We start from the raw sequence: 16,289 nt of genomic DNA on the forward strand, positions 1-16,289 counted from the left end.
GATATCAATTAAATTACAAAGAAACGTCGACTTTTAACTTAGCTATAATATTACCATTTATTAAATGACCAAAGTGTTGACATGTGTTCAAATATAGGAATTTTCCCTGTCTCTTCTGCCCCGTATCCAATCTGCCGACACGGATTTGGTCACGTAGACACTCTTGCTTATCAGCGATGTACAGGAACTCGGGGGATAATATTGCATTCGAGTCGGTGACTCCAGCTCGTTATTTTATAGCAAACAATACGTCACTTCCCTAACAACCAGACCATGATTCCTCACAACAAATGTCAGCCCCCTCATAAGTAAATGTAGTATGCGACTTTTAAACAAGAGATGAAGATGAGTCATGAAGAAATACTTTTAAATAAAAGTTCATCCTGCCGTTAAAAGGCAAGTTATCATGTATAACTTGGGCCAAATGTAAGAAATACACAATATTCAGTTCCGTACAACTATTGTGAGTAACAACTTCCTTATGTAAATGATCCCCGTATTTTGGGAAAGTATCATACAATATAATCAGATGAAATCACTTGCACAGTTTGACAAATTGTTTTTATTTGGTTGGTAATAAATTCCCATTGCATATGATTAATGGTCTACTGAGGTTGATTGATCTGTATTCATTTTGTAAGTTTGCGATAAACACAGGTGGGAATGTGTACTCTTCAACATAGCTTCACGACACAGAAACATGTAGCAGTAATTTAGCATCATCAAGAGTGAAGTGACAGTAAATAGTCATAGAATTTCTTTGTGTTTATTTCAGAAGCAAACACAGACGCAAGAAAAGCCCGATGACAAAGATGACTGATTATTTTCCATATGTATTGATGAAATGAAGTATTCTTTTAAACATATCATTGTTTTGTTTTCATTTTCACTAATAATAACGGATGACATGATTAACAAATTTACTTCAAAACACATAGTGTTGGTAAACTAGCCTTGCAACGATATCAGAACATGATATCTTCACTGATATCTCTACAATCGCAATAAGGTTCAACCCAAACGTTTTGGCAACCCCATGGAAAAACGTTTTCAAAACGTTTTTAGAAGGTTTCTAATGTTTCTCGCCAACGTTTCGTCAAAACTGTTTTAAAACGTACAAAATACACAACAAAATAAGGTTTTAAAAACGTTTTTTTGAACGTTTTTAAAACCATACGGAAACGTTTTCTTAACGTTTTCAAAACGTTTCTTTGTTAGCCTGGAATGTCTGGTAGAAACCTTTTAAACATGGGGTGGTAATCCTAAAATTCAGCTGGAATAAATATTCAGAGACATTTCTGGTGTTGCCCACCGTGATATCGCTGGAATATTGCTAAAATCGGCGTAAAACTACACTCACTCACTCACATATTTAGCGGCATGCACAATTATTTCATATGTTTAGATAGTAATGAAAAAATTAGTTGCCAAACAATAGTGCTGAATATACCACATTGTGTAATCCTACCACAGCTAGTACATGTATCAACTATATGTTATCACTTAGTCAGATGTAGTGTGCCGGTCAATGGCGTTGACCTATGGATAAATTCCATGCAAGAGAGCCAGCCCTCAGCATGCTGGGACGTAATTAACCACCAACCTCATCAAATCATTAATGTATTAACCTACAAACTGTTTTTTAATAAATGGTTTCACCCCATCAAGTGAATATCTATTCAATTTGGTTCTATATCTAAAAGCGCCGGTATCCTTTTGACTCATGGAAAGGACTGGATTTAAGATGATAATGGACCTGTTATTTATTCAAAATATACTTGACAATCTGGTTGCGGTAAAATGTGATAACACTGTTTTAAAGCATAATACTGAGATGTTTTGAAAGAATGTTTTAATATGTTTAGAGGCAAACGAGTACATTTTTAAAAGTCTGAGACAAAGAATGCGTCAAAATGGTCAAAGAAACGCAACCATGAAGTTTTTGTTCGAATTTGCATCAAGCATTACGTATTTGAGAACAATACACTTTACAACGCTTTTTACTTTCACGCAATGCAGTCTTAAAGGGGCACTGATCCCGAGCGATAAATGTTTCTCGCCAACAGTCTAATTACGAAACCAAGCTGAAAGCTGGTCATAACTGCTCCCTCGACCGTGACACGGGGACTTTGCTACTGTCCACCTGGGCAGAAATTCTTCAACCTAAACAGTGGGACATTAGGAAGAGTGGATGCCAATCAGATACCGTTTTTTAAGAAATACAGTTCGCTCTACCACCATGTATAGTGTAATAAAGCACACTTACGCCCTGAACTATTATAGTTAAAGCACGAGGACGCTTGCTTTAACTATAAAGCAGGGCGAAAGTGTGCTTTATTACATTATACATGGTGGTAGAACGAACTGTATTTCTTTTCTAAGATGCCAAATTTAAATATAATACTTTCTAAGGATAATTACGATTAATCTAAAGCCGAAAACAAACGACGGTATCGGTGATCTGGCGCGCTGGTCTATTGATGTTTCTGCACCCCCCTACCAGAAAAAAACCAAATGATAAACAGTTTGATGACGGTTTACGTTCGGATTAAATATCGTCCCTAAATTATTTTAATTACATCTGTGATTAACGAAAACCATATGGGGCAATATATTGAACGTTGCATTTCTACTACCAACGTAAGTTAAGATCAGTACATCCACATGAAGCTGAGTAAGTCACCCAATGTGAAATCATTGGGTGCAATGTTTTATGAGATATCGCGTTTAAAAAGAGTCGTGGTGATCTTGAGGATAAGGTCAAGGTCACCCAAATAAACTGGTGTCTGCGTAATCCCCCAAATTTGAAGACATTGGATACAACAGTTCATGAGATAATGCGTTAACAAGTGTTAAATGCGTGCAAATTGATAAGATAATGTCGAGGTCACCAAAATAGACTGATGTCTGCATAATCCCCTAATGTAGGCTGTCACCATTTGAAGATATTGGATACTACAGTGCATGAGATGTCGCGCTAACAAGAGTTTGAAAAGTGGTCAAAGTGTCGTGGTGACCTTGAAAATAAGGTAAAGGTCACCCAAATCGACTGGTGTCTGCGTAATCCCCTAATGTAGGCTGTCACTAAATTGGAAGACATTTGGTACAACAGTTCATGAGATATCGCGTTAACAGAAATCGGGACGTACCTACGTACGTACGTACGGACGGACGGACGCCGCTGAATACATAGTCCCCCGTTCCGCGTTGCGGCGGGGGACAAATATCCCCGATAGTTCTTGTCGGATTGTAATAAAGTATCCCAGCAATGTAGGCTTTTCTGATTTTAAAATGCCTGGGTGGTATTTATAGTGACTGATCTAATTTGATCCTATTTCTGTCTTTTTTACCTCGACACTTTAATCATGTAATGTAAAAATTTGATGTCTATTTCCTATGATATTAAAAACACACTGTCGATTTATTGGAACTAAACAATTCCACTTTGCCATTGCTTGAAAAATCTGAAAATTTACTTAGGTAAATAGGTATATACATTTTTTAACTTTAGTACACAGCAAATGCTTATATGTATTTCTTATGCAGCAAAGACGTTCCTTCCGTTCATATCCTCAAAACTTAAATATGCTTTCATTTGTTATCATAATAATGCAGACGGACATATTAACGTGTAAAAAAGATTTCATCTTTGTTGAACAGTCTATACTTATACTATCAATGGCGCATTTGGGTGGCGCAACAGCGCAGGGGTCACGAACCAGTCAAGAATTCTGGGATACCATCCGGGTACTCACGGGAGAAAAACAATAACAAAAGCAACAACCACTCCACGGAAATTGATCTGGATCAGTGCCCCTTTAAGAAGTGCAGGGGCGGTGGGGTAGCCTAGTGGTTAAAGCGTTCGCTCGTCACGCCGAATACCCGGGTTCGATTCCCCACATGGGCACAATGTGTTAAGCCCATTTCTGGTGTCCCCCGCCGTGATATTGCTGGAATATTGTTAAAAGCGGCGTAAAACTAAACTCAGTCAGTCAGTAAGAAGTGCAGGGGCCACAAACACACCAATTAAACATTCTGGAATAAGTTCGACATGCCAAACCTCGGGTCAAATGACAGAGGGAGAGCTGTTGGTATGCTTCATTCTGTTACCTCGCAGTTTCTTCGTCAATTCAACGTCCATAGAAACACGGTCTGACATTGTCTGGTGATGCCATAGCGAAACCAGACACAAACACTGATTACTTTTCCGTAATATACTGGTAAGATTTTAGCGTTTTTGTTCAAAGTTCTTATGTTTCTAATAGATAAATGACATTTTAAACATGATAATATAAATTAGCAACTGCGATTGTTAGTGGCTGTATCCTCAAAGGGGGTTAAAGTATTGTAAGAGTATTGTCTTCCTACGTAAGTCCCAAAACTTTCAAAGTAAATTTAAACTTACCTATTTTTAAAACGTAGTAAGTGTAGTTTAAATTTCGGCTAATTTTCCTACAGTCACCAGCGGCTGAAGGGATGGTGTAAATCCAGCTAGGGTCCATGCAGGTAGCAAAAGCACTGTAAGTCCCCATGGACCCTAGTATGGTGATCTACCTTCATTTGTTGGCCACCTATATAGCCTGTTTTATATTGTATTGTCTTCGTAAATAAAATAGTTTTAGATTTACATGCTAGTTTTTTACACCACCTGTAGTAGTTATTTTACAGTGCTTCGCTGACTGATTATATAACAATTACATTTTATTGTGTATGCAAACATTTCTCGTCACAATATGGCTGAAATGTTGCCGAGGTGACGTTACGTTTTATCTCCCTTACCCACTCTTATTTTTCTAGTTTCCGAAAACTGATTAAATTCCGTGACTGTAAGTTTCTCTGTATCTCCTGTATCTTATTCCTTGAATGCCATATCAAATATTCAATGTTCCCATTGTTTTCCTGTGATGTCTAATTTCCAAAACGTGTCCATGTTAGCAGATAAATACAAAACACAAGCCTTCCCCTGCTAATCAGGTCTTTCTGAGAGCTGAATGCACAACCAATACTAACTATGTGTAATAGCACATGACAAAATAGAATAAGGGCAATTCCACACCCGAGAAGGCAGAAGAGAACACAGGATAAATGCATATTATTTATTCAGGTGAAAGAATGATTCTTTACTTTTCCTTCAGGGCTCTGCAAGTCACCTTCAGTCATTCCATCTAATCGCATGCGCTATTGCAATCTTTTGAAGCTAAAGAGAGATCCCTGAAAAGAAACAGAAAACATAGATGTTGATAATTGTCAATGATGTTAATCAAGTTCCGGTTTTTCAAAGTCTGGTGGTTGTCATGGGTCGGTCTTGCAAATATTATTAAGTTGCTGAGATCCATCTGCATAGCAGGTCTGGGTCGGATAATCGACACGATATATGTTTTCGAACTTCAGTCACTTCATCTTCAGTTTCATAGCAGATGGAGTTACGCAACATCAGTTCTCCAGATCTACTTTTGTATCACTTGTAGTTAATGAGTAGCCACTTCTCATGAACTGAGACATAATATTTGACATCCCATTGCTGCTAACGCATTGAAGTCAACAGTTACTGAACTACTGTCACATTGGTTCTCAGACAGCCCATTCACGAAGTCAAGCAGCAATGTGAAGCTAAATATCTTACTGGCAAAGCATCTTGTCCCTGACGCAGTTGTCACACACGACGGAGCCGTTGGAGATGCAGTAGGGTCCTTCAAGGTAGCTGAAGCAGTCATCGGAGCAGGAGAAGGCGTTCATACGAGCCTCTGTCACCTGGTAGGCGGCTAGTTGATAGAAACAGAGCTTGCTATTGAGTGTTCCCAAACAACAATTTCACACTCTTATTGTATTTTTAAAGTGGATATTTTCAGATTGCCATTCAGAAAGCCTTATGCTAACACTATTGGTGCACAAAATATATTTTCAGCGGAATTACTCGTCATATGAGTACAGGAAATACAGGAAGTACGTGGGTAAGAACACTCTCATTTTGGTGGCTATAACAATTAGAAACATCCGTTAAGGCATGCTCCTCTGTTCATGCCAATAGTGGTTATACCAGGATTTTGACAAAAGTTGAAAATATCCTGCCCCACCAATGAGCCTGGTCATAAACGTCTTGCAAAGACACGTCAAGTGTTCATTGAACAAACATGGGGATACTAGTTAATATACAACACGGACATAGCACCGGGCAAATTTGGGAATGACATCACAAGGTCTACCATGTAGCATTTTGAAAGTTAAAGCAAGAAATTGCATGCTGTAACCCTGTCCTGAGTTTTTCAAAGCCTGGTGGTTGTCATGGGTCGGTCTTGCAAATATTATTAAGTTGCTGAGATGCATCTGCATAGCAGGTCTGGGTCTGATAATCGACACGATATATGTTTTCGAACTTCAGTCACTTCATCTTCAGTTTCATAGCAGATCGAATTACGCAACATCAGTTCTCCAGATCTACTTTTGTATCACTTGTAGTTAATGAGTAGCCACTTCTCATGAACTGAGACATAATATTTGACATCCCATTGCTGCTAACGCATTGAAGTCAACAGTTACTGAACTACTGTCACATTGGTTCTCAGACAGCCCATTCACGAAGTCAAGCAGCAATGTGAAGCTAAATATCTTACTGGCAAAGCATCTTGTCCCTGACGCAGTTGTCACACACGACGGAGCCGTTGGAGATGCAGTAGGGTCCTTCAAGGTAGCTGAAGCAGTCATCGGAGCAGGAGAAGGCGTTCATACGAGCCTCTGTCACCTGGTAGGCGGCTAGTTGATAGAAACAGAGCTTGCTATTGAGTGTTCCCAAACAACAATTTCACACTCTTATTGTATTTTTAAAGTGGATATTTTCAGATTGCCATTCAGAAAGCCTTATGCTAACACTATTGGTGCACAAAATATATTTTCAGCGGAATTACTCGTCATATGAGTACAGGAAATACAGGAAGTGCGTGGGTAAGAACACTCTCATTTTGGTGGCTATAACAATTAGAAACATCCGTTAAGGCATGCTCATCTGTTCATGCCAATAGTGGTTATACCAGGATTTTGACAAAAGTTGAAAATATCCTGCCCCACCAATGAGCCTGGTCATAAACATCTTGCAAAGACACGTCAAGTGTTCATTGAACAAACATGGGGATACTAGTTAATATACAACACGGAAATAGCACGGGGCAAATTTGGGAATGACATCGCAAGGTCTACCATGTAGCATTTTGAAAGTTAAAGCAAGAAATTGCATGCTGTAACCCTGTCCTGAACTCAGCTTTGACAATGAAAAGGCTTTGCAATAATACAGATATTTGTTTGAAGGTAGACCTGTTAATATATGTTACATTCTTGAAAAACGTTCCGACAAAGTGACAAACATTGCACTCACCGAATCCAACAAGAACGAGGAGGACGAGGACCTTCATAATGATGATGTTCAGAGTATCTGCTGCTGACGGAGTTGGCTGGCGTATGAAGTCGAGTCGGTTGAAAGTGTTGGAATAAAAAATTCAAGCTTCTTTTATACACATTCTGCTAATTAGGTTGTCAGAAATTACAGCTTAAATATGCTAATAAAAACACAATTATCAATATTATACAGTAAAAAAATCAGCATGAGGCACGCTCCCTGGCGATCACTTGACATGATAATTTGATATCCTCGCACATGGTCAACATTTATTTGCATGCACCTCCTTAAACACCTCCCACTTAACCCCGCTACAATTCTGCCCCGTGAATTACCCCTTCTCTTGTAACGAATTGTGCTAATTGCTAATTTATATGCATGCTCCTCATGAATTATTTAACACCACCCACGTAACCCCCTACAATTCTGCCCAGTGAACTACCCCCTCTCTTGTAGGCTGTTTGCAAAATCTGTAATGCTTAAAACGAAATTTGCAGTAGACACAGGTTATTTGGAGGTCTTCAAGACGGTAAGGTCTTCATCCTTTCAGTGTTGTTGTTGCTGTTACTTCGAGGAATAAGTGTTTTATATTTGATATGTTTAATTGCAAGCTAATAAGTTATGTAAGTATAAGTATGTGTGATACTTTGGTTATCCGTTAGGTCGTATAAAATTATAGACACATTGAAAAATGCGAGTCTAAGTTTTGAAAAATGGGTTGTTGTGATAAGATTCACTGAGAAATGTTTTGAACCCTTTATAGTGTAAACATATTTTATTCAAAATAAATTGAACTAGGATTGGTAAACAAGCCGTAATGGCTTATTTGAATACCTCTCCATTTCATTGATACATGAATAAAACAAATATTAAATAATATGCAGCACGATAGGAAAGCAAGCAACCTGCGTATTAAACATTATTAATCATTATTAATCAAATGTGAACCCTTTATATCTTTATGCCAGAGTTACAATCTGCAATCAGCATTGTAGTATGTAAGAAATGTCTGTTTTAACAAAGTGTTGACATTATTAGATTAAGGAGCGTTTTGAAGTGGAAAGTCGACATTTATGAAACTTGTTCAAAAGTAAGTTTAGTTTGACGCTGCTTTCAGCAATATTCCAGGATCAGCACGGAGGGGGACACCAGAAATGGGCTTCATACATTGCACCCATGTGGGGAATCGAACCCGGGTGACGGAAGGGATAAGAGTCAATTGCAATGCGAATCGTCAGTAAATGAAAAGTTAAGCCTGTAATATTTCAGGTTTATTGTGGCTGGAACAAGTTCTAGTGTATTGATATACATTAACAATTGTCACCGAATGACTGTGATATAATTGGCAATGTATCCCAATTGTTTATAAACTAGTTGTAGAACAAAAACATATCTACCTATAAGGCTACTTAGCAAACATGCTGATGGAGTAAAATATTTTCACACTGCCTCAATTGCAACATGTTAAAGATTTAAATGTCAGAGAAACGTACAATATAAAAGCCATAAAAGAATTTCTTATTCATAGGGAACGTCTGCAAACAGCGAAGCCTTTTGTAACATTCCCCCCACAGCAACATGTGTGTTTAATCTTTACCAAAGAGTGATACCAGGTGTTAGAGATAAAGGTTATTGCTTCCTGTCACACCGATGAGACACACGCACAGGCAAGTCAATTGTTTGAATTGAAACGTGAACCACGATAGGGTGTTTGTTTAAAGGCAGCGTGAAAGGCGTGCATATGTTACTGTGGATAACTTGGTTAAGGTACTTATGTGTATATATAAACGTAACATGACTTAACATATATGGTTTGCCTTGTACGTATACTATGACTTTGTACATGTGGCATTCCTTTGAAAACATTCGGAATCAAATGAGACAGCAATCAATCTCAGAAAAAAACGATAACAATCAAGATAGATTTAAACCTTTTGACAATTCACACATAAAACTATTAACGATCTATGTTTATGCAGTGCATGTCGTATCATCAAGTATAATTTTGTTCATTTACTCACTTAAAACCATTGTGGAAGGAAGGAACTGTTTACTATAGAAGCATAAATCTTACTCTGTTGTTTTAGTCTGTTTTTAGGAACATATTTCAATCCCTCACTTTGTTTGGTTGCAAACCACACGAATGATATCCCAGGTTCATGTTAGCGGTCTGCAAATAACTGAATCTTCTTTTGACGCATTAGGGGACAGTTGGGTAGCCTAACGGTTAAAGCGTTTGTCGATCAAGCTGAAGACACGGGGTCGGTTCCCCACATGGGTACAATGTGTGAAGCCCATTCTGGTGTCCTCTGCCGTGATATTGCTAAAAGCGGCGTAAAACCATACTCACTCACTCATTAGGGATTCATATTATGAGCAAGGAAGCAGAAGGGGTAGGACGATGCGAAACGCAAAAAGCATCGAACCTGAAAACTCGATTTGTTGAGTTTCCCTTCACCACACAAAAAGGCTTGATGAAACCCATTAAAACTCGGAGCAGAATTAGAGATGTCTTAAATCTAAAATAGCACCTGGAGTACATTTTTAGAGGTATTTCTGGTGTCCAGGGCAGTGATCTTGCTAGGATGTTGCTAAAAGCAGCGTAAAACCATACTCACTCACTCACATATTCAGAGGCAAGCGCCATTACCTTAAAAGTTTAAATTTAGTTGTCAAGCAACATATGCTGAATATACTGCAGCTAGTATATGTATGTATAAACAATATGTTATCATTTAGTCAGATGCTGTGTGCTGGCCAATGTCGTTGACCTATGGACAAATTTCATGCAAAGCAGCCAGCCCTCAGCATGCTGGGGCGTAATTAACCACCAACCTCATCAAATCCTTAATGTATTAACCTACAAACTGTTATTTGGCAATAAATGGCTTCACCCATCAAGTGAAAGTCTATCTATGCTTATGATTCACGGAAATAAGTGGATTTAAGATGATAATGGACCTGTTATTTAATCAAAATATCCTTGACAATCTGGTTGCGGTAAAACGTAATAATACTGTGGTAAAGCGTAATGCTGAGATGTTTTAAAAAGAATGTTTTAACATGTTTAGAGGCAAAAGTTATTGTCACATGGAATGTTTGCATTTACAATATTGTGAATGAGTTGGTAGATTTAAACCATGGAATGAATGTGTTAAAATGATCGAAGACAAGCAACCAAGAAGTTTCCGTTCGAATTTTCCTCCAAGCATAACATACTAGCCAGTGTTATGCACTTTAATACGCTTATTATTTTCACTCAATGCAGTCTTAAGAAATGCAGAGGCCATAAACACACCCATTAATCGTTCTGGAACAAGTTCAACATGCCAAACCTCGGATCAAATGACAAAAAGAGAGCTGTTGATATGCTTCAGTATGCAACCTCGCAGATTCCTCGTCGATTCAACGTCCATAGACAAATCATCTGGCATTGTTTTGTGATGCCAAGCCGGAAACAGTCAGAAACGCTAATCGTCTGAACGTCAACTTTCCACTGTGACTTCAAGTCATGAAATTCCCACCCTGCTTATTAATTTTCGGTAGGTTACTTAATAGAGTCTTTGAAGGGCATATAGAGGTGATACACACAAAGACAAGAGTTTGTTTATGGATGACAACTTCTTTATTGTAAAGGGTCACGACGTTTCGAAGTATGTTCTTACTCCTTGATCAGGTGAATGAAACAATTAGGAACAAACAGCTATATATGTATGTACATGTTGAAACAACAACAGTATAACAAAGTAAACCAGTAGTTAATTGGTGGATGGACAAGTGGAAGCCAGGGATTGTTATTCCAGGCATGATAGATAAGAAAAACAAATAGAAGCCAGGGGGATATAATTAGCACTAACTGGGTGGATGGACAAAAGGAAGCCATGGATTGTTAATCCAGGCAGTTGATGAGGTAACAATAGTGGCATATAACAGGGTGGTAAGAACACAATTACTATTACTATTAGGCCTGGCTTCCATTTGTGTTCTTACCACCCTGTTATATGCCACTATTGTTACCTCATCATAGATAAATATTTTATGTTTGGAATTTTAAATTAGTAACTCAGATTGTTGGTGGCTGTATCCTCAAAGGGGTTAAAGTATTGTACCATTATTGTCCTCCTGAGAAGACATGTAAGTCCCAAAACATTCAAAGTACATGTCTTTTAATGTATGGCTAGATTTGCTAAAGTGCTAACGGCTGAAGGGATGGTGTAAATCCAGCTAGGGGCCAATGCAGGAAGCAAATGTACTGTAAGTCCCCATGGTCCCTAGTATGGTGATCTACCTTCAGTTGTTGGCAATCTATAACCTGTTTTACATTGTATTGTCAAGACAAGCAACCAAGAAGTTTCCGTTCGAATTTTCCACCAAGCATAACATACTAGCCAGTGTTATGCACTTTAATACGCTTATTATTTTCACTCAATGCAGTCTTAAGAAATGCAGAGGCCATAAACACACCCATTAATCGTTCTGGAACAAGTTCAACATGCCAAACGTCGGATCAAATGACAAAAAGAGAGCTGTTGATATGCTTCAGTATGCAACCTCGCAGATTCCTCGTCGATTCAACGTCCATAGACAAATCATCTGGCATTGTTTTGTGATGCCAAGCCGGAAACAGTCAGAAACGCTAATCGTCTGAACGTCAACTTTCCACTGTGACTTCAAGTCATGAAATTCCCACCCTGCTTATTAATTTTCGGTAGGTTACTTAATAGAGTCTTTGAAGGACATATAGAGGTGATACACACAAAGACAAGAGTTTGTTTATGGATGACAACTTCTTTATTGTAAAGGGTCACGACGTTTCGAAGTATGTTCTTACTCCTTGATCAGGTGAATGAAACAATTAGGAACAAACAGCTATATATGTATGTACATGTTGAAACAACAACAGTATAACAAAGGAAACCAGTAGTTAATTGGTGGATGGACAAGTGGAAGCCAGGGATTGTTATTCCAGGCATGATAGATAAGAAAAACAAATAGAAGCCAGGGGGATATAATTAGCACTAACTGGGTGGATGGACAAAAAGGAAGCCATGGATTGTTAATCCAGGCAAAGTTGATGAGGTAACAATAGTGACATATAACAGGGTGGTAAGAACACAATTACTATTACTATTAGGCCTGGCTTCCATTTGTGTTCTTACCACCCTGTTATATGCCACTATTGTTACCTCATCATAGATAAATATTTTATGTTTGGAATTTTAAATTAGTAACTCAGTTTGTTGGTGGCTGTATCCTCAAAGGGGGTTAAAGTATTGTACCATTATTGTCCTCCTGAGAAGACATGTAAGTCCCAAAACATTCAAAGTACATGTCTTTTTAATGTATGGCTAGATTTGCTAAAGTGCTAACGGCTGAAGGGATGGTGTAAATCCAGCTAGGGCCAATGCAGGAAGCAAATGTACTGTAAGTCCCCATGGTCCCTAGTATGGTGATCTACCTTCAGTTGTTGGCAATCTATAACCTGTTTTTACATTGTATTGTCATGCATAGTTAAAATATTATAGATTAGTTACTAGTTTTATATTTATATCTGGGATAATCTAGTTGTTTTACTCCTCGTTGACAGAATTTTGTAATTTACCTTTATTTGTTATTTATAACTTGATTTAGTCATGATATGGCTGAAATATTGCCGATGTGACTTAAACTCTTAACTCACTCACTCACTCACTCGAATATACTGCTAGGTCAAAGTTCTTATTTTTCTTGTTTCATAACTGAATATATTCCGTGATTCTAAGTCTCTCTTATCTCCTTTTTAACTTATTTTATGAATATCATATCAAATATTCAATGTTCCCATTGTTTTCCTATGATGTCTATTGTTTTCTTAAACGATTCCATGTTAACAGATAAGTAAAAGAGCGTCCATTTCCCCGCTGATCAGGTTTTCCTGAGAAACTGACTGACTGAGTTTAGTTTTACGCCGCTTTTAGCAATATTCCAGCAATATCACGGCGCGGAACACCAGAAATGGGCTTCACACATTGTGCCCATGTAGGGAATCGAACCCGGGTCTTCGGCGTGACGAGCCAACCCCACCGCCCTTCCTGAAAAAATGGATGCACTGGCAAAACTAAGTATGTGTAATATCACACGGCAAAACAGAAAAAGGACAATTCCAGTCTCGAAATTAAGAAGAGAACACAGGATAAATGCACATGATTTATTCAGTTGAATGAACTTTTCTTGACCTTTACATTCATTCAGGGTCTGCAGGTCACTTTCAGTCACGCCATCTAATCGCATGCGCTATTGCAATCTTTTGAGGTCAAAGAGAGATCCCTGAAAAAAACCAGAAATACTATAAATATTGATAATTGTCAATAGTGTTATTGAAGTTATTGAAGTCAGCTGGTTGTCATGGGTCGATGCTGCCAATGTAAAAGGATTTGGTGGAATGCATCTGCACAGCAGATCTGGGTCTGATAATCAACACGATATATGTTTTCGAACCCTAGCTGTCACTTTGACTCCCATTGTTGTAGTTGTCTCCTCAAACGTTTTGCATTGTATATCTATACATGATAGCCTCATTTGAAAAGGCTTTAGAGATTGCTTTTGCTGCCAACCTCCTTTATACTTTGGGTGTGGCAAGTTATCAGTATAATATATCCAAGGTAGATCCACAATGTGACATAGAGTTAGCAGCATAAAGCTGACAGAGATTCGGACCAGCATAAGCAAACCAACACATATGTCCATTAATCTTTTCAATTTAACTTCACATACATGTATGCGCCATTGGACAATACATGTATTTACAAATTGGCTGAATTTCGTGGAATGTAAGAAATTTATCTTGCAGTAGTTCCGTGCCCACTTTATTCGGTTGGAAATATTTGTTCGAATCCTGGCTACTAATGAAAGGATAGTTGCCACACGTCAATCTGCAGTTGCTCAATTCCAGAACTGAGATTAATAATGAAACAGGCCTAAATGGAATCTCATACTTTTACTGATAAAATTATTTCTACCTCTTCACTTTTTCAGTTTCATAGCAGATCGAATTATGCAACATCAGTTCTCCAGATCTACTTTTGTATCACTTGTAGTAGCCACTTCTCATGAACTGAGACATAAAATTTGACATACCATTGCTGCTAACGCATTGAAGTCAACAGTTACTGAACTACTGTCACATTGGTTCTCAGACAGCCCATTCACGAAGTCAAGCAGAAATGTGAAGCTAAATATCTTACTGGCAGAGCATCTTGTCCCTGACGCAGTTGTCACACACGACGGAGCCGTTGGAGATGCAGTATGGTCCTTCAAGGTAGCTGAAGCAGTCATCGGAGCAGGAGAAGGCGTTCATACGAGCCTCTGTCACCTGGTAGGCGGCTGGTGATAGAAACAGAGCTTGCTATTGAGTGTTCCCAAACAACAATCTCACACTCTTATTGTATTTTTAACGTGGGTATTTTCAGATAGCCTTTCAGAAAGCCTAATGCTAACACTTTTAAAGCATAAAATATATTTTCAGCGAAATTACTTATTTCATCGATTATTTTGTAGGTTCTTGTGATTATGTACTCGTTATTTGGATTACTTTCTCGATGTCTCGAGTATTTTCTTGCTAGTTCAAGTTCCTTTCAAAATCACGAAAATTCAAATTTCTTTCAAAGATTTACAATTTGAAGTGTTTGAAAAAAACTTGAAGTAACGAGAATATACTGGAAGCAACGAGAACATAATCGAAGTAACGAGACATTACATTTGTCATATGAGTACAGGAAGCACGTGGGTAAGAAAACTTTCATTTTGGTCTCAGGGTTTCTTGTTTAATTTCACAACACCCTGCAGCTGTCTATAGCAATTAGAAACACCCGGTAAGGCAAGGTCCATTGTTCTATGCTCAATATACCATGATCATCTGTTAATGCCAATAGTGGTGATACCAGGATTTTGCCAAAAGTTGAAAAAATCCTGCCCCACAAATGAACCTGGTCAAACATTTTTGCAAAGGCACGTCAAGTGTTCATTGAACAAACATGGGAATAAACATACTACAAGGGAATAGCACCGGGCAAATTTGGATATGATCACAAGGTCTACCATGAAGCATTTCGAAGGAATTGAATGCTGTAACCCTGACCTATAATAACAATGAAAAGGCTGTGCAATAATACACATACGTGATTGAAGGAAGACCTGTTATATTTTCTTTCTTGAAAAACGTTTGCACTCACCGAATCCAACAAGAACGAGGAGGACGAGGACCTTCATAATGATGATGTTCAGAGTAGCTGCTGATGACGGAGTTGGCTGGCGTATGAAGTCGAGTCGGTTGAATGAGCTGGAATAGAAAATTCAAGCTTCTTTTATACACATTCTGCTAATTAGTTTATCAGAAATTACAGCTTAAATATGTTAATAAAAACACAATTATCAATATTATACAGTCAAAAATCAGCATGAGGTCACGTTCCCTGGCGATCACTTGACATGATAATTTGATATCCTTGCACATGGTCAACAGTTATATGCATGCTCCTCATGAAACACCACCCACATCCCACTACAATTCTGCCCCGTGAATTACCCCTTCTCTTGTAACGAATTGTTGCTACTTGCTGCTTTGCAAAATCTGTAATGCTTAAAACGGAATTTGAAGTAGAGTCAGGTTATTTAGAGATTTTCAGGCTGATAAGTTCTTTATCCTTTCAGTGACTGTTCTTGGTGTTTATTCGAAGAATCATTGTTTTATATTTCATATGTTTGGTAGTTGTGATAAGGCTGTTGAAATAAGATAAAATTCAACTGAAAAATGTTTTGAACCCTTTATGTCTTTATGCCAGAGTTACAATCTGCAATCAGCAAAAGTATGCATTTAGGAAACTTGTTAGATAGTGAGTGCGTGAGTTTGGTTTTACGCTGCTTT

The 16,289-nt window shown here is 38.1% G+C and overlaps 1 long non-coding RNA gene across 1 annotated transcript; it reads right to left on the bottom strand.

Moving 5' to 3' along the window:
* Positions 1-5,082: 5,082 nt before the first annotated feature.
* On the bottom strand, positions 5,083-15,702 carry LOC124258038. Its single transcript, XR_006893489.1, has 3 exons — positions 15,598-15,702; positions 14,611-14,749; positions 5,083-5,211 (listed from the first exon to the last, which is right to left on the bottom strand). It is a non-coding gene; the product is annotated as an uncharacterized LOC124258038 (long non-coding RNA).
* Positions 15,703-16,289: the final 587 nt, after the last annotated feature.

The sequence above is a fragment of the Haliotis rubra genome, unplaced genomic scaffold (assembly GCF_003918875.1).
Source record: "Haliotis rubra isolate DU_JTF1 unplaced genomic scaffold, ASM391887v1 Scf68, whole genome shotgun sequence".
NCBI lineage: Eukaryota > Metazoa > Mollusca > Gastropoda > Lepetellida > Haliotidae > Haliotis > Haliotis rubra.